Source organism: Peromyscus leucopus, chromosome 3, assembly GCF_004664715.2.
Source record: "Peromyscus leucopus breed LL Stock chromosome 3, UCI_PerLeu_2.1, whole genome shotgun sequence".
Taxonomy (NCBI): Eukaryota; Metazoa; Chordata; class Mammalia; order Rodentia; family Cricetidae; genus Peromyscus; species Peromyscus leucopus.
Window position 1 is genome coordinate 36809238 of NC_051065.1, and position 18145 is coordinate 36827382.

Consider the following 18145-nt stretch of genomic DNA (forward strand, 5'->3'; position numbering starts at 1 on the left):
TGCCTGCTGTTTTAAAAGGAAATGGGAAAAACTTTGCATCTAGAGCAGAGTGAAAAAGCCAGAGTCCTGCTCAGAGGGGTATGGGTTTGGAAAGAGCCCTCAAATTGTGAAGGGTTTCATAAGTCATTTTGTGACATTGACTTTTTGTTCTGAATAAGACAGGAACTTTGGGGGTCTAGAAGGACTAGTAGGATCTGACTTGTAGTTTAACAAACCTACCTGTCTAACTGAGAAGAAAGGCAGAAGCAAGGAGACTACTTATGTGCTGGCACAACTGATTAACAATGAGGATGGCTCAGACCTGCAAATTGGCAATGGTCAAAGGGAATTTGGGATAGCTGGCTGCAGCGGAGAGTGAGAAACAGAGAGGAGCAAGGGTAATGTGATGATTAATATTGATTGTAAAGTTAATGGGATTTATAATCACCATGGAAAGAAATCTCTGGGCTTGTCTGGGAGGGATTTCTAGATTGGGTTAACTGAGGCAGAAAGACCTACCTTAAACGTGACTGGATCATTCCATGGGACTGAGCAGAAAGGAAAAAGCAAACTGAACACACACCTTCATTACTCGCTGCTTCCTGATTGGGCATGCAGGGTCACCAGCCCACTCTCGTTCTTCCTGTCCTGAATTCTTCACTCACCAATTAAACTGCGACAAATTAAACTCTTCTTTCCTTTCTTAAGTTGCTTTCTTTGGGTATTTTGTTAGAATAGTAAGACAAGTTAATGTATAGAGATGATTCCAAAGCTCTTCTTGGAGCTCCTCAGAAGTGTCTCATGGGAGGTAGTAGGGCGCAACTGGGTGCTAATCCCTAAATGCCCAGTAGACCCTTCCTGTCTCCCCATCTGACTGTCTGTCTCTTCCACAGTCTGTGTGTGGTTGAGTGTATGAGATCTCACCTGGAAAGTAAGTATGCAGAATTTACACAGAGAGGAGAAAAGATCTGTCTTCATCTCATGGTATTGTGTGACTCTTCAGTTTTTCTCTGAAACTGCCTGCTGTGGTAGCATTGAAGGTGGTCCTAGGAACATCCTAGCTATCTTTTTGCTCATGCGCAGGATCTTAGCTCAACTGAATTAAGTGGCTCCTACAGAATGGGAAGGAGGGAATAAACAGTATGAAAAAGAAGAAGTAAGAGATGGACATGAGAGGCACAATTATGTGAGTAAATGATATACTTTTAAATCTTAAAAAAGAAAACAAATAACAGAGTACAAAAAAGAAGTTATAAACATATCCTGAGTAAATGGAACAGGGTTGGCATCATTGACATGCTGGCAAAATAGACAGTTCATCTTCACAGCTTTCAACAGTGCTTCAATCCTATGACTTTCTAAATTTGTAAATATTAAAATAGAACACTTACACCATTTTCACTACTAGAATGTTAAAAAAAGAAATAGTTTCTAAAATAAAATGACTCAATATCAATTTTGTTTGCAAATTCAGGGCTACGTAAACCTAATTGACTTTTAAACAAACTAACTTGGAGCAGAAAACAAAATTAAAAGCATTCCTTTGATGTAAATTTTTAACCAATTTGAAGATATTAAGTTTCATTTTCTTTCCATTTTCCAAAGTTAAATGATAATTCTGCTTAATAACAAAGCTCTATGAAGATAATTTTACTTAGTTTGATTTTTTCCACACATTTTTGTATTAACACATAGACATCAGTGTAACTAGAGGGTTAGGAACACTTTTTCCTTTAACAGCATATATAAATAAAATGCATTTTAATATTTTATATTTGTGTGGGGGTTAGAGGTGCATGGTAGTGATGTGTACGTGGAGTGCGTGAGTGTAGGCACACGTGTGTGGGTGTCAGTCTTCACCTTCAATCTTATTTGAGGTAAGAACTCTTGTTCACACAGAGTATACCAGGTTTGCTGGCTGGCCGGTCAGCTTCTGGGCATCCGATCCCATGAGTGTGTCTCCTGAGTGTGCTGCCCACCTTGCCACGGGAGGCAGGACTGTGACTATAGATGCACGCAGTTTTACATGGGTTCTGGGGGTCAACCTCAGGTCCTCACACATCAGTGGCAAGCTCTTCCCCATGGAGATATCTCCCTAGCCCAGTCTTTTTATCTTTACTGTGTATGCCTGTAGAATATAATAGAATAAAGAAAAATAGTAATAGTAATTCTTCTTGATTACATTATTAAGTGCTAAGAAAAATGTGAAAATTCTAACCTGATTTGTTAACTTAATTCCTTAATGTCTTTCAAAGCTCTCAAACATACTAATGTTAAAATGACTGTTCCAAAATCATGGTCAGTTTTTTCCATGATGAGAAAACATTAGTTTTTAGACTCAATCAGAGGGGATGGGTGTTTCTATGTTTTAAAAATAAAATCTGTGTCTCTATGCTTGACATTTAAAAGAAGTAGGCCACATCCTGTATGCTAGAACAGATGTATGTTTCTTCTCAACTCCTAAAATTATTCCACCACAGTAGTTACAGCTGTTTTGCTATTTAACAACACACAGAAAGAGGCATTTCTGTGGAGACTTGCTCTCTACAGACCTTGTATTGAGGGGTGTGGTTGACTGGAGCCGAAGTGTCCCTTAGCTGTGAGATGGTTGCTGACACCTTGTGGATCACGCATTGTAAATGAATTCCCTTCATTGAATATCAGTGGAGAAAATCCATAGTGCTAAAACTCTGAGCTGCTACACAGTAGAAATCCCCCCCGCCCCAACCACTGGAAACAAGCTGAAAAACTTCTGCTTTTAAAATGAAGGCTATTATGGAATAACTATAAAGTATTTTTTTTCATATGTCAGTACATATATACTCTCTGGGTGGCATATTTAACCATCTCCAAGTCAAATTCTCTGAAAATAAAGCCCACATAGCTAGATACCATGAAACATTCTGAAAAAGTCTTTTTGTTACTGGCCACTTCAGGACAAATCTCTCTCACCTACCAGTCCTGCAGCCTCTTGGACCCAAGTAAACATACAGAGGCTTATATTATAACTGCATGGCCATGGCTCAAGTTTTTAGCTAGCTAGCTCTATATCTTAAATTAGCCCATAACTATTAATCTATATATTGCCACAAGTTCTGTGGCTTTATCTGCATCCCATTACATGATGCTCCTTGGGTGGTGGGCTGACATCTCCTCCCACCTTCTTCCTGTCTCTCTCTTTGAGTTTCCCGCCTGCCTCTAAGCTGCCTTGCCATAGGCCAAATGGCTTTATTTATCAACCAATCAGAGCAACACATATTCGCAGTGTACGGAAAGACATTCTCCCCATCATTAGGTTTCATCCTAACACCAAAGGTTGTTTGTTTTGTTACCAAAAGACACTGATGTTTTTATTCCACTTAGAGTCCAAGTATCTAAGCAATGAATCAGTTCTGTAATTTATCTTAAAGAACAGCAATAAAAAGGCCAGTTAAATACTATCACAATAGGGACCACTTCCATTTTTCTCAGGCACTGTAGGTACACTTAGAAAAGCATTAGAAACATGGATCTTACTTTCAAGATGTTTCACAATTAATTAGACTGAAATAGGAAAAAAGCAGACAACTGAATACAAGAATCACATTAAAAATTTATTATCAAAATTCTAGACATGCCATAGGAATTTTACTTTTCAAACCAGAATCTATAGAGTTGGATTCTAAGAATATGTATTTTTAAGATTCCCAGGAGGGTCTGTGAGACAATCAGATCGAGATGCCATTGGTAGGCTTCCACTCTCTCCTCGTTCCTCATCAGTGGCCTGCTAAGGGACCTCAGTTTGTAGGAAGGCTCCGTAGTGCCATTCCCATAATCCTTTGACCAGGCCTGATTGGCCCTGTCCAGTCTAGGGGAACTCTATTTCTTACTTTTCTTTCTTCTGACAATCTTCACATCACAAAAACTCTAAATCTTTTCTGACCCATCAGATGTTGAGGTTTTCTCTCTTCTTACGTCAGATCCGTCCCTCATTGGTATCACCACTGCACTGTGCTCTGGATGACCCCTGAGTCTACATTCACAGCTCTGACTCAGCCAACCTTTCCAACATGATTTCTTTTAAGGTCTCAAAATTCAAAATCATCTAAATCAAAATCATTTTTCTCTACCCCTTGTGTCAAAGGAATAGTCTATCACTCTGGGCATAAGAATAATGTGTCAGCTATGAACTTGGGATTAGGGAAATGGAAAGGCAGTCCCACAACCCAAGCCTAGAGTAATTCTCTCTGTAGTTCTGTATATAGCCATGAGTCCACTTCTTTACCAAGACCCCTTAGTTCTCCTTACTTGATCTGTGATGTTTCCCGAAGTCTCATTTGACACCAGCAGTCCTATGTCAAACTATGACTGTGTCTTAGTTACTTTTCTATTGCTGTGATAAAATATCATGACCAGAACAACTTGTGAAGGAAAGGCTTTATTTCAGCTTACAACTCTTGGGTCACTGCCAGTCACTGAGGAAAGTCAGGGGAAGAAATGAAGGCAGGAACTTAAGGAGAAGCCATGGAGAATGTTGCTTGGGTTGCTCAGTATGCTTTCTTACACCATCCTTGACCAGCTGCCTAGGGGTAGCACCACACCCAATGGGTAGGCCTTTCCCATGTTTATAATCAATCAAGAAAATGTACCATAGGCTTGCCAGTCTGGTGGGAGCATTTATTTTCCCAACTGAGGCTGCTTCTTCCCAAATGACTCTAGATTGTGTCTTGTTGACATACAACCAGCCAGCATAGACCGAATTGCTAGTACCCTTCTGACTTGGAGGAAGCTCATCTCAGACTCAAATCTGTGCTTTTTTAATCCTATCAGATATGAATTTTTAAGTTGACAATCCTAAACTTAGAGGCATTCTAAACTGTTGGAAAATCTGAATCATGCTACTGTTTTAATTTTACTTTTATTATTTTCATTCTGTATGAAGTTGAAGGCTTAGAACACTATAGAGTTTTATAAACTCTCATAAGAAGAAACTTTGATATTCTAATTTAATTTGTTGTTAGTGAAAGAATTTGAAGAAGGATATTTATACATGTTCATGTATTGTTCATAAGCATTTTAAGTAATCATTCTTCAGTGGCTGTGATACCCAGTTTCATTCAGTAATGGTTTTGATGCCTATCAAGTTAATAGAATATTAATATTCTCTTTTACTAATTTCAGAATAAAATATCATTAATTTCTTTTATTACAAAAATATTATTTCCTATTTTGTTTTTCTAGTATGATATTTACTGTATAAGCTGGCATATTGAACTTAAATATATTATGCCATAAGTAACAGTTGAATATTTAGATTTTTATTTCTCAACTTTATCATAAGTTTTGAAGGGGAAGTTTGTTCTTAACTCAGATCTGACTTTGCCTCTAAAGAGCAGTCATACCTTAAACATCCTCTTCCTTCTTTGTTTCATAGAGAAGAAATTTTTGCACATTGATGTGGCTAATGATCGAGAATGTGTGCAAACTTGCTTACATAGGAGACTTTTCATGTTTAACTCTCTACTACATTCTTCTTTGCATTGTTCATATGAAATTAACAAGATGAAGTAAATTATCTTAGCAATCCTTTCCCAGACACTACATCTGAATATCTACAAATGACAGCTCCACTGCTTGCTCAAGTTGCAACTATGCAAATTCTGCCTGCAATTTCCTTACAATCTGTCCATCACCTTGTATTCTAGAATGTTTCAAGCAATTGCAACACTCACTTAAGAAAGTGAGGACTAAGGAGCATAGGGCCATTAGCTAGTGTGTTTCCTCTTCAGGTTTCCTTCATGACTCTTCCCCAGCAAAGCTGACCCTGCAGCTGTCACCTGCTAGTTTACTAGAGGAATCCTGTGTTGGACTCCTTGAAAACTTCACACATGAAATTCTGCAATTTATTCACTCAAAAGTGATATAAACTATCCAGTGTGTCCAAGAAAATGGAAAAGTCATCACTAGAAGTTGCACTTGAGGATTTATTTTCTTTTTTTCATCAAGAAAATGAACAGTTTTATTTAAAAATGAAGGGTAAACTAGTAACCTGAATAACTTGGAAAAGGGAAAGGAGAAGGGACTAATTGAGGCATGTTACTTTTATTAACATGTTACTTTTTTATGTATTGAAAAAAGAATCATATAAATTCAGAGTGAGAGGAAAAGAGAGAAGGGTATTGTATATATCTTGTTCCAACTCCAATTCAGAGGCTTTTGGGGTTAAATTGATAGCTTGAAATCTGCTAGGTAGACATAATTACTCTCCAAAAATCAGCAAATGCTACAAGTCAGGTTGTTGCTTGGTTTCATAAATCCTTTTGTTAAATATTAAGTACCACATCTCTGCCAAAACAGGCATCTTTCCCCCTCAAGCTTACATGATTCTTACAGCACTGCTCACATTATGTGAAATATAATTGCAAGTCATTTAATTAAGGTTTGGTTCTTAATAGCTTCATCCCCAGTTTCTGTCCCAGAGGGTGGCAGCATGGTACAGTAGAAAGTACCTGAGGCTTTGTATTCAGGGGTATTATCAATCCTGCTCTGTTCTTTTTGATTTTTGACCTTGGGAAAAAAATCACTAAGGATCTCCTTGCAGAGATTGCTTCTTCCTAAAATAGGGACTGTGTGCCACTGTGACGACAAAATGAGACAGTACAGGTAGAGCACATCTCTCTGTCTGACACAGACATGGGTTGATTCAACGGGATGCCTCATCCATTATCAAAGACTGATGGGATTCAATGTGGAAAGGTCCCCAAGAAAGTTTTTACTTAATTTCATTAAACCTAAACCTACAAACTTCATGTTCTCTTAATAAAGCTCCATAGCTTAAAAAAAAATCTCTTAACAAAAAAATACATTGGCCAAGACTAGGTCTCCTGAATTCAATCGAGCCTCTCTCTAGCCTCCTGTCACCACATCTCCTGGCCTGTGAGTAGAAGAGGTAACTATTTCTTTCTATTTCCTTTCTGCCAACTCTTCTCCCTTTGCCTCTTGATCCGTGTAGACTTGATTTTATTAAACTGCTCTGGTATCTTACAGAAAGTTAACTACTTGACTAAATTCACATTCTCCATAAAAGTACATCTAATTTGAATGATGGAACTTTTATGTTGAAAGACCTTAATGCAAATGGTGGGTAAAGCAAGACAATGTGAAAACACTATTTAATAAGTGAATAACTGCTTAGGAAGAAAGGAGCTATGTCCTGTTTCCTGAGACCTATTGAATGCCACTGAGTTCTGTGCTATCAATTTCATCATTACATTTTTTCACAATTCATCTGAGATATTAAACTGTTACATTCCCTATTTTAGAGATAAGGATGTTAGTGTTCAGGAGCATTAAGCTGTCTGGTCTAGACTCATCCACACAGTCTATGGTGGAAGCACAGTGTCAAGTATCTTCCCCTGCTCTTAGGTCCAATACTAGGTAATTGAACTTTACAAGAAATATGCTCAACTAACTCAGCCCATTTAAATAGACATATTTTAGGACATATTTAAGAAGTTCTAGAAATGATTTTTAATTTTACTTTTGAGGAATTTTTTCATTGTAAGAAATGGCACAAATCATCAAAATTCAGACAAAAAGTATCCCTTCCTACGGTGACACATACTAATGTACACAGTATGTTCCAGTGGATGTTGATGCCTTTTATGAGGTGAGTCAACAGTAAGGATTCTGAATGTGCTGATGAGTGCCTTACACTGCAAGGAAAAGGAAAGCAAGAGGTGTAGAGAACACATTCGCCTATGAAATTTTCTCTAGGCTCAGCTCTTAGGAAAGTTTATCTCAGAAAGCAGGAGCCCCTGCTTGTGCCCTACGCAGATCTAGCTGGTTCTGTTCACAAGGTAAGGGGAAAGGGTTATGGGAAGTGTGCTCCTGTGGAGAAAAGAAAAGATCATAAGTCAGCCTGGTCTGCAGAAACTAAAATTGGATAGCTCATTATCAGAGCAGAAAACCAGTTCCATAAAGGACAAATGTCAACAGTGCAATGCATTTGTGCCCATTCTGGACAGAAAGTCCATCTTGTGCTTTGCTTTGACGGTCATGTGAAACATGTCCTAAGTAATACATCATGGGTTTGCCTTCTGAAGACTTGGAAATTATCTTAGGAGGATGCTCCATATGCATAGTCTTATTTGTTGTGAGGTTTTGTTTTCATTTTTGTTTCACCTAGCATGGTCAAGTAAATCTAGGTCCTATAAATGCTAGTCAAGTATGCTACAACTGAGTTACATCCACTGCCATTGTATATTGTTAATTTGTGATACTTGGTGAGTTACTTTCAGGGAAGGACATTCTCCTGTGTGGAACTTCTACATTCAAGGTCTGTTCCTGGCTATTATGGAGAGAAAAAACTAGTGAAGAGTAAGCATTTCACATTTTTACCTTATATACCGAATGGTATGTATACATAGGCTTTTACTCTTACTAGAGCCCATTAGAACATGAAAGTATATTTTATATCAAGGCAATGGAGTCAGAATATTCAAATTCATGAACTGAAAAACAATAAAATAAAATATTATAGCAATAATCATGGAAGCTAGCATTTATTTTATCATCTGGTACATGACATGCTCTACAATGATAGGAGAGGTATGATAATGATGATTGAGGTAATAGTGAAGTAAATGTTTGTGTTGGTGACTGTGGTGGCAGCAGTGGTTATACTGGTGAGGGCAATAATCATGAGGATAACAATGGAAGCTGTGATATGGTGGTGATGATAATGGTAGTGGTTGTGCTACTGGTTGTCACAATGGTTGTGTTGGTGCTGAAAGTGGTAGTAAATATGAGCTGTTACAGTTAATGCCTCATAATTCTTTTCAATTGATAGCATTACTCTTTTTAAGACGAGTAATTTGTCTAGAGCTAGCCCATGCAGAAATGGTGAAGTCAGGGTTGCTACAGCTCTGTGTCTTTGCCACGGAAACAAACTTAAAGGCTTTTCTTAAGGCACCTGCTTTGGCTTTAGGACAAAAGAAAATCCCAAAGCATGAATTCTCTGCATTTTGCTTTTCTTGCCTTAGAATGGGATAATCAAACCACTCCCTGTGATAATTATGGATACACGCACATATATAGAGCTGTCTTCAAGCAGAGCAGCATAATTTTGACAGTGACTGAAAATGCATTAATTTGACATAAACAGTCAAAAAGAAGTGAGTTGTTTCTGATGAAAATTGCCATGTAGCCTATGAGACAGAAAAACGAAGTGCTCACAGATCTAGGCTCTGCTAATACTAATTACACCTACTACCCCCTATACTATAACACAGACCATGTAGTTGATGCTCACACAAACCATCAACAATAGAATTACCCATTCAGATCAATTCATATAATGGAAAAAAGATGACAGGTTTCATGACCTTGTCTATATTTGTAAAATATGATAAACCTTATTCTCAGGCAAAATTTATTTTCTTGCTGTCAAAAAGATCTATAATGTATTTGGTTTTGACTTCACATAAGCAGAATATCAATCTACACTCAAAATGCACTTAACTGACAACTTTGCTACATTGTAAAAGAAGTTATATTTGCTAGTAAATATAGCTTAGATTATGTAAAGATATTCCATAGAAATGCTGAAACTAACTCAGAAAAGGCAGTAGATTATAAGTGCAATTGATGGTTTTAAAAAAGAATCAACATTTAGCTTATGGCTGAAATACAAGTATTGGCTTTTTGGAAAGCATGTAATTTCTACCTTTTGCCTTTCAAAAACATGGACTATGGCCTAATAGTGAATCAATATATGTTATTCATGATTAGTTAGATGGTGGTTGATGGTACTTCCTGATTTGATTGGTAATGTAGCTCTATGTTCTAGTTTGTTTCTTCTTTCTCTTTTCTTTTTTTTTTTTTGGTTTTTCAAGACAGGGTTTCTCTGCATAGCTTTGCACCTTTCCTGGAGCTCACTTGGTAGCCCAGGCTGGCCTCGAACTCACAGAGATCGGCCTGGCTCTGCCTCCCGAGTGCTGGGATTAAAGGCGTGTGCCACCACCGCCCGGCTCAGCTAGCTTTCTTATAGAGCTCAGGCTTGCCTGCTCAGGAATGGGACTGTCCACTGTGGGCTGGGCTCCCCTACATCTATTAGCAATGAAGACAATGCCTCACAGACATGGCCACAGGCCAGTCTTATGGAGGCAGTTCCTAAAGGGAAGGACCCACTTCCTTGAATGTATCAAGTTGACAACTGATGCTAACTATGACACTCCACAAATTAATACTACATTTGATACTGTACAGTGTCAATGGTGCCATTCCACCAATTTCAAACTGACTTTGGGAAAAGCAGAAACTTCACTTCTCTCTTGTTAATACTGCAATAATGATAAGAGATAACTGTATTTTATCAGTTTATAATACCTGAAGGCATTGTATTAAATTCCAGGCATTGACTGTCATTTGTGTCTCATGATGAATCTCTAAGGCTGGTCTGGGAATTGAGGCCCAGAGGTTGGATGACCTGTTTTTGGTTACAACGCTCAAGATAACAGAACTCAGACAAGGCCAGTCTAGCTGTTAATAGTGAGCCTTTAGTGAGTGGGTAATAGAGTAGAAGGCAAAACAATGACAGCCCTAGTGCACTGGTAGACTCTACTACTGCATTTTAGTCTCTGGAAGAGTTAAGATATGAAGCTATTCATTTTGCACAGGCTGTGGTTGAGCCATGATCAAGAAACTGCTATTTGTTAGTTCCTGTATCTTTGGTGAATGATTCAGCTTCTCCAAAAGTCACTTCCCCTAGTGGTTAAGTGGTGATAACAGGTCTTCAAAGAGCTATTGTGAGAATTAAAACAGTTAAATCTCAGGGCTGGAGAGATGGCTCGGCAGTGAAGAACAGGTCTTGCAGTAGCTGAGGACCCAGGTTTGGTTCCCATGACCCATATGTTGGCTCGCAACCATCTGCAACTTCAGTCTTGGGGACTCATAACTCTTCTGACCTCCGCAGGACTATATGCATGTGGCAAAGTACTTATAAGCATAAAATAAAAATACATTTTAAAAAAGTTAAGTGTCTTCACTCCGACTGTTTAGGTTGTCTGCAGCACACAACAAATGTAAGCTGCAGAAGAGGAGAGGAAGAGAGGAATAGACTCCTGTGCAGTGTTAAACAGAAAGTTCTTCTTTTTTTTTTTCTTTCTTTTTTTTTTTTTTTTTTTCGAGACAGGGTTTCTCTGTGTAGCTTTGCGCCTTTCCTAGATCTCGCTCTGTAGACCAGGCTGGCCTCGAACTCACAAAGATCCGCCTACCTCTGCCTCCCAAGTGCTGGGATTAAAGGCATGTGCCACCACCACCTGGCAAGCAGGAAGTTCTTGAAGCATAAAGGCAGATGGAGAAAAGAAGGGGTGACCCTTACAAAAGAGAGTGGGGCACACCCGGAGCAGACCCCAGTGTAAGAGACAGTTGGCAAGTTTAGCAATGTTCTCTGTGTCTTCCAGGAGGGTGAAATTTCACAGACTATTGTCTCTATGTTAATATTTATGGTGCAAAATAAGCACATTCACTATATTTTATTTTGAAAAATCTTCTCAGCCATCACATAAAGCTTATTTAAGTGTAAAAAGCAAAATTCTTTCACTTGACTTACAAAGGGTCTTGACTATGTAATTTGTACCTTTCTTCCTGAGCCTACTTTTCCTTAATATTGTTTAGCATTCCTTTGACTTCTAGTGTCCTGTATTTCCTTCCCATGCATAGAGTTCAAAATTGGATCTGTATCTTCTGGGAACTAGGCAAATAGATACCCCCTGGGATGTCTGCTTTAAAGTGTGGCATTCACAGTCCATGAAGACATCACCTTCAGATTCACTCCTTTTATGGGGTTTGCTTCTGAACGGCTTCTGGAAACTTCAATCTCTCTTCTACCACTGATGGAATCTTCTCAAGAATTTCTCACTTTTACCATTGTGTCTGTGATAAACCTCCATGTGTCTGCTCTGCTGTGAGCTTTTCAGAAGACCTTCCTTCAGAGTCCCGGAAAAGTGAATGTGGACAAGTGACTATTGTCAATGCAACTGTAGCAAACTTAGGTAATCAAACCAGCTAATCTAGTCTTTCCTCATCTGACCAAAGAGACCACAACTTCCTCTTTGGTGAGAACAGAGTCTCTAAGTAATACAATTTAAAGGCAATAGGCTAACATATTGGATTACATATATAACAAAATGAAGTTGGTTAAGAACAGAAGACAGAATGAAAAAATGATACAACCCCTAAGAAGCAAAGTCAAGGGGTCTGCTAGTTTGCAGTGGCCTCCTAGCCCCAGCTTCCAGGAAACCTGATATGGTGGTACTGTGATATTACATTTTGCAAAATGAAGACACCTATCGTAGAGCTAGTTGGAGTCTATTGTTCAACTCAAGCATCCTCTAAAACAGCTTCTGGGTGACCTATGCCCCATGCCTCCTCTCCAAAAAAAAGGTAGTTCTCCACTTTGACTGCATTGTAACCACCTTAAAAGTTAGGATTCTTAGTCTTGTCTCCAGATATTCTGATTCTGTTAAACTAAAGGTAATTCTAATACATCTGTGGTCATGAACTATAACAAAACCAGCATTGTAATAATTACCTAAGATACATCCTAAAAATAGATATTCCTAGAGTTCCCTGGTGTGGTGTACACTCAGTGTGCTTACTCTTAGGGATTTGTTCTTATCTGGAAATTTGGGGAATACTGTTACAATCTGCCTTTCACGTTGGTGTCAACAATTGTAACAAGTAAAGACCACCAGCAAGTCATTGTAACAAACTTGTCACTGCATTACAGAGGATGTATAAGGCAACAACAGGTTCCAACCTATGCTTTGAAATACTCACACCCTCTGCCATCCAATCACACCACACTGCTCAAGTTTTCACATTTGCTGCCCCATTGGTATCTGTAATCTTTCTGTCACCTAGATAACTAATACATTCAAAAGCTCAGTTCAAGTCCCACTCATTCTTTTCTGCCCCTCTTCCTACCACCACTAAGGAGAATTGTCCCGATTTCTATAGCACCTTGTACCAGGCACTGCTACAGCTGTTTTATGCTAATAGTGCCCAAAGTTTAAGTATCTCAGAGGATTCAGACTGTATTTGTCTTTTGCCTGTCCATGCTTAGCATTGTGCCCAGCACAAAGGATGTGCTCAGTGAACACTGTTTAAACAAGTGAGCACACAAGTGGAGACTCATTTTCCTGTGTCAGCAATTTAGAAGCAGTAGATGTTTCAGAACACCGGCTCTAGTTAGTGGCTGTAACATATTTACTAGTTTATTTTTATTTTTACATTAAGTTAGCTTCTCATCGGTAAGCTTTGATAGGCCTCTTTACATCAAGACCCTTTGACTCTAATCAAAAAACAGAGAGACCAGATCTGTCATTCCTCTTTTAAAATATCAAGGACATTGAACCTTGTTGTACAATAGCATCTGGGCTAAATCCCACCTACTATGTAATATAACAGAGAATTCACTTTTCTCTCTTTCTTATCAGTGTCAGGCACAATACACTAAAAAAAGTGCCTCTATCACAAAAGAATTTTTTAAAGAATGAGAATAAAACAAAACAAACAGTAAAGCCAAACTGTGAGTAAATTTGGAACTAAAACACCTAGTGCTAAAGTAAATGGTAAATAGTAGTGGGAAAGTAAATGGTAAATGTGCTTCTAAAAGACCACCAGCTCAAATCTTTCTGTTTTCATCCAACTAAATTTTAGGTCTTCCTAAATTTGTCTAAGCTGACTTACTTTTCTGCAGAAAGATATTTTTTACTGTCCAATGTTTGGACGCCAACTTTTGTAGCACAAACTGAAGTTAATTTTGTAGCCAGTTAGCATATAATTTATTTGAAAAGCTTAAATTGGATATTTCGATGCAAGGTACACTTTTAAATCACAAAGCAACTACAAACAACTGGTGAATAGTTGTTACTCGTTTTCTGTTTGGTCTAAATGATGTTTATGAAGGGAACTGTGTGCATTTCAGTTTGATGGCCCTGTCACACCACCAATGTCTCTTTCCTTGGACTCCATTCTTGAGAGGATAGAGGGTAGTTGGTATGAGAGTTTTTTCAGTTATTGTTGTTTATAAGCTGTAGAGATGGAGAGGGGAACCACCCCTTTCCTGCTTATCATAGAGAGTCCCAAAGACACCCCTACACCCAAAGATGGCCTAACAAAGACTACACAAGACATTTGATCATAGTTTCATGGGACAAAGACCAAAACCTCAGGGAAAACAGGCATGCCTACACTTAGATTCAATAAAGCATAGACAACCATGTAGAAAGAAGACTGGACAAAGAAGGCTTGATCTAAGGCTGAGGAAAACCCCAGAAAAGCCATCTGCCAGAGTCTTTGGGGCCTTTCCCTGTAGTGTGTCTACTGGCTGTGAGGCAAGACTCCTGAAGTGGGACAGACAGTTAAGGGGAGGGGCCCTCCACAGGAGAGCAGAGGAAGATGAAGGTAGATATTTAGGCTTTGTGCATTGTTTTTGAGAACTAAGGTATTGGTTTCTATGTCTCCTTTTGAGGGAAAGAAATTCCAGTCCCTACCGGCTTTTGGGGGTGGGGTTGAGGGCAGGACACAAGAAGGAGGCAGGAGAAAGACAGAAGAGATCTGCTTCCAAGACCTTTTGTGTTCTGAGTCCTGAGGCTATTGTCACTACTGTCTGGGTAAGGAGGTTCTGTGTCACTTCTGTAACATTTTCCTCTTATGCTGAGCCACCACGATCTTGAAATTAAGAATCTATGGCTAAGGTTTGCAGTAGTAGGGTATTTCCCTTACAAGTGTGAGGCTGAATTTGATCCCTAGTGTGTAAAAAATACTTATTTTTCCAAGCATAGACCCAAAGGTCAAAATAGGAGGTCTGATGTTCCTCATTCTCATCACCTCACTCTCCTAATTACTTCTTATCTGAGACAGTTCATAAACATCATCTCATCCTTCTTTGCAATGCCACTAAGAGCACATGGCATATCTTTCCTATTTAGCAGTAGGCTCCCATTGTATATCAAGAGCAGCATAGCAGAGATCCAATTGGAGGAGGCTTGCTCTGTAGATCCCGGACTACACCCTTGTCTTCCACACTGCTAGTGGGCACAGGTTTTGCCTCTTGTTTCTGAGTCTCGGGTTCTGAACAGGTGTTGCTACCTGGGCATCTTCTCTCCTGGGCTAAAGGATGGCAAAGGAAGGAGGGTGTCTGTTACCTTTGTTCTATTGGCTCCTCATTGACATTGAGAAACTGAGGCAGAGAAAGGAAAAGTGATTTGCCTAGGACCTAAGATACCTTTATGGAACATAGTTGCTCAAGAGGAAGCTATTGATTTCTGGGAGTTTTGTCATTTTTCCCCCTTCACCTTATTATTATCTTTACAATGGCCCTTAACTTCAGGATACATTAACTGGATTGCAAAGAACAGACCAATTAGGAAAAGTGTGTAATAGTAAAATAAAGGATCCTTTGACCCTTCACAGAAAAAGAAGCAGTGATGCTCACAAGTTTAAAAGAATTGTTCTGTTGGGTGATGCTGAAGGGATGCAGCCTTGTTATTAACATTGAAAAGTTTAATTACATTTCATTATACTATGCTAGCTTCTCTTAATTGCTAAAAGGGGACTATGAAAGGAAAACCAAAAATGCTTAATCTCCAGGAGCTCTCCCCTTGGCTTTGTAATGTAAATGCGCCTGTGTGGATCTTAAAACTCACATATTCCATCCATCTCACAGGCTTTTAAGGAAAGGGTCACCTGACTTTACCTAGAGCCGCCCCCTCCCTTTTCCAGAGGAAATCCAAAAGTGAGAGACAGACTTGGGTATAACCCAGGTTTTCATGCTGTGAGATGTAAATGACCCTGACTGAATGGGAATCCAGTGAGGTTGCTAGTGGGGGGTTGGGGGAAGAGAAAGGAGGGAGCTATCGTATGCTAGAGAGGAGAGGGAGAGAGAGGGGGGGGAGAGAGAGAGAGAGGAGGGAGGGAGGGAGAGGAAGAGAGAGAGAGAGAGAGAGAGAGAGAGAGAGAGAGAGAGAGAGAGAGAGAGAGAGAGAGAGAGAGAGAGAGAGAGAGAGAGAGAGAGAGAGAGAGAGAAGTGCTGCATGCTTCATCTTTGAGAGGAGGAAAACAATAGACCTCAGGAGCAGTTTTGTGTTGCTGTGTCTCGCTTCAAGAGGAAAATTCTAGACGTTTATGCTGGCAAGATCAAAGCTCAGCAAAGACTACTTCTCCCAAGAAGATAATTTTATCGGAGGATGGGTTGGATCAGTACAGGTGGTTTGGGAAGACGCTGACTGAGGACCATGGAAAGGTGCGAGAGGACGCGCGGCTCCTGGGCTTGCTCTGAGCTCAGTTCCAGGTTAGTAAGCCTAAACGGACCGGCTCCGGCTTCGGGATTCTGTCTGTCTATGTGTGTATTTTCTATTTATAGCCTCCATACCCCCCTGTTCCCCAACCCTGGGTAAGACAGTGCTGTATTACACCAGATGTGAGCCTAAACTTGCTTTGACTCTCACTCCGTGTACCGAAAGCCTCTCACTGGCTTCCGGAGCTTTTGTTTAATACAGCTCGCAGAGAGCCATCATGATGTCTCCTCTGAGTCACAATGTGTGCTTCTGCCCGAGGTTGTCAGGTGGCTGTTTGGAGACTAGTTATCATTTTGCCCCACCAGACTGCAAAATGCATGTTGAAGGTATTGTGAAATGTAAACAGCAAATATCTGCTGACTTGGCATTTTGGCTAATGTCAGAATAATTCTCAGATAACCCATTGCATTTCCCACAATTGAGTTCAAATATTATAAGTTTGAAATGGCACCCTGTCAACAAAGGCACACCCCAGGTATTCTTCCAGCAGCGTGTTTCACCACCTATTGGAACCAAAGCTTTAAAAAAATAATCGTAATGCGCCTGGGGTTGGGAAAGAATACAGTGCGGTATGATTAAATGAAATGATTAAAGGTCCAAAGCATTTTTTGTGAGTGGGTACAGATGTGTGTAAATCAAATACATAATTTCTCTCACTTCTGGCTTTGCAGATAGAGTGTCTTTTGTTCCAGCGTGAGTATTTCCCCGTGTTTTTACAAAGAAAGCATTGCCTGTGCTTTGGTGAGAGCTGGAGGCTTGTGTGCCAGTTTGCCATTGTGCCCTGGTCAAGAATCTGCTCCATTCTGAAGTAAACTGCCCAGAGGTATTAGAACGCTGGAGGAGGGCGAGGAGCGTGAGAGGAGCCTTTTCTCTTCCTGTGTATTTTTTTTTTTAGCTCAGAAGTGTCTAATTTCCATGATTGCCAAAGCAAACGTGAGGGCATTTAGTTTTGAATAGGATGCATTTCTGTACCGTGCGATTGCCAAACATTCTATTCCCAAGATGCTTAGAGCTCAGGGGATCAGATTTGCAATGGACTATTTAGGAAAATGTTCTGTGAGGGTGACTGGCCGCGTCCCTTTGGGCCAAATTAAGATGCGCTCTGGCAATGCACGAGCCGCTGTGAGCTGACATTTTCTTGTGAAGCTGGTGAAAAATGGCTCCATATCTCTCCTGTCCTGAGGAGATGGTCTTCAAGTACGGAGCCCTTCACCAGCGTCGTGCTTTGCTGTGCTGGCTGTTTTCTGAGAGGGACGGGCTGACTCGTGGTTCCTTTCAGTTTGCCTGCCTTTTAAAATCTCGGCTTGAATGGAGAGTGGGTGGTGACGGTTTGACTTGAAATACAAACTACCCAGAGCAAAGCTAGCAGCAGATCACTTCCCGGCAATCACAGGTTTCCATTTTTAAAAGGGTAGATTAGATTTGTTGGGACATGACACGAAACACTTTTTTTTTGTCTGCAAGTCAACGATTTCTCTAAGAAAATGCCCCCCATGTGGCCCTTTGTATTTGGACTTTTGGAATGGAAAGTGAGAAGTAAAAACCTACGGGTACCTGCCCATCATCCATCTCTGAGAATATAAAGCTGCCATTTCCTGTCCTATGGTTTTTCTCTTTGTGAATCCATTGTGCTGGGAGAAAGCTGCGTACCCGAGTTACAAGACAGGGAAGGAACACACTTCTATGCTGTCCTGCACAAGTGCTTATTAAGGAATTCCTATACGGAGCAGGTAGTGGAGGTGATGGAGCAAGCCACTCCACCCCTTTCCGCCTTTATTCGGGCTTCAGTTTGCGAAAGCTCCCACCAGCAGAGGCAGGAT

The 18145-nt window shown here is 39.9% G+C and overlaps 1 protein-coding gene across 12 annotated transcripts in view; it reads left to right on the forward strand.

Annotated features, from left to right (window-relative positions):
• The window catches only part of Magi2 (membrane associated guanylate kinase, WW and PDZ domain containing 2), a 1425274-nt gene that overhangs the window by 648465 nt on the left and 758664 nt on the right, over positions 1-18145 (forward strand). The window contains exon 1 of one of the 12 annotated variants that reach the window (XM_028855123.2): positions 15996-16318. The exons of the other annotated variants lie outside the window; for them this stretch is intronic. The gene's annotated coding sequence lies outside the window, so the exon portion shown is untranslated. Of the gene's footprint in view, positions 1-15995; positions 16319-18145 lie in introns of those variants that run through there. 12 annotated transcript variants of the gene reach the window in all.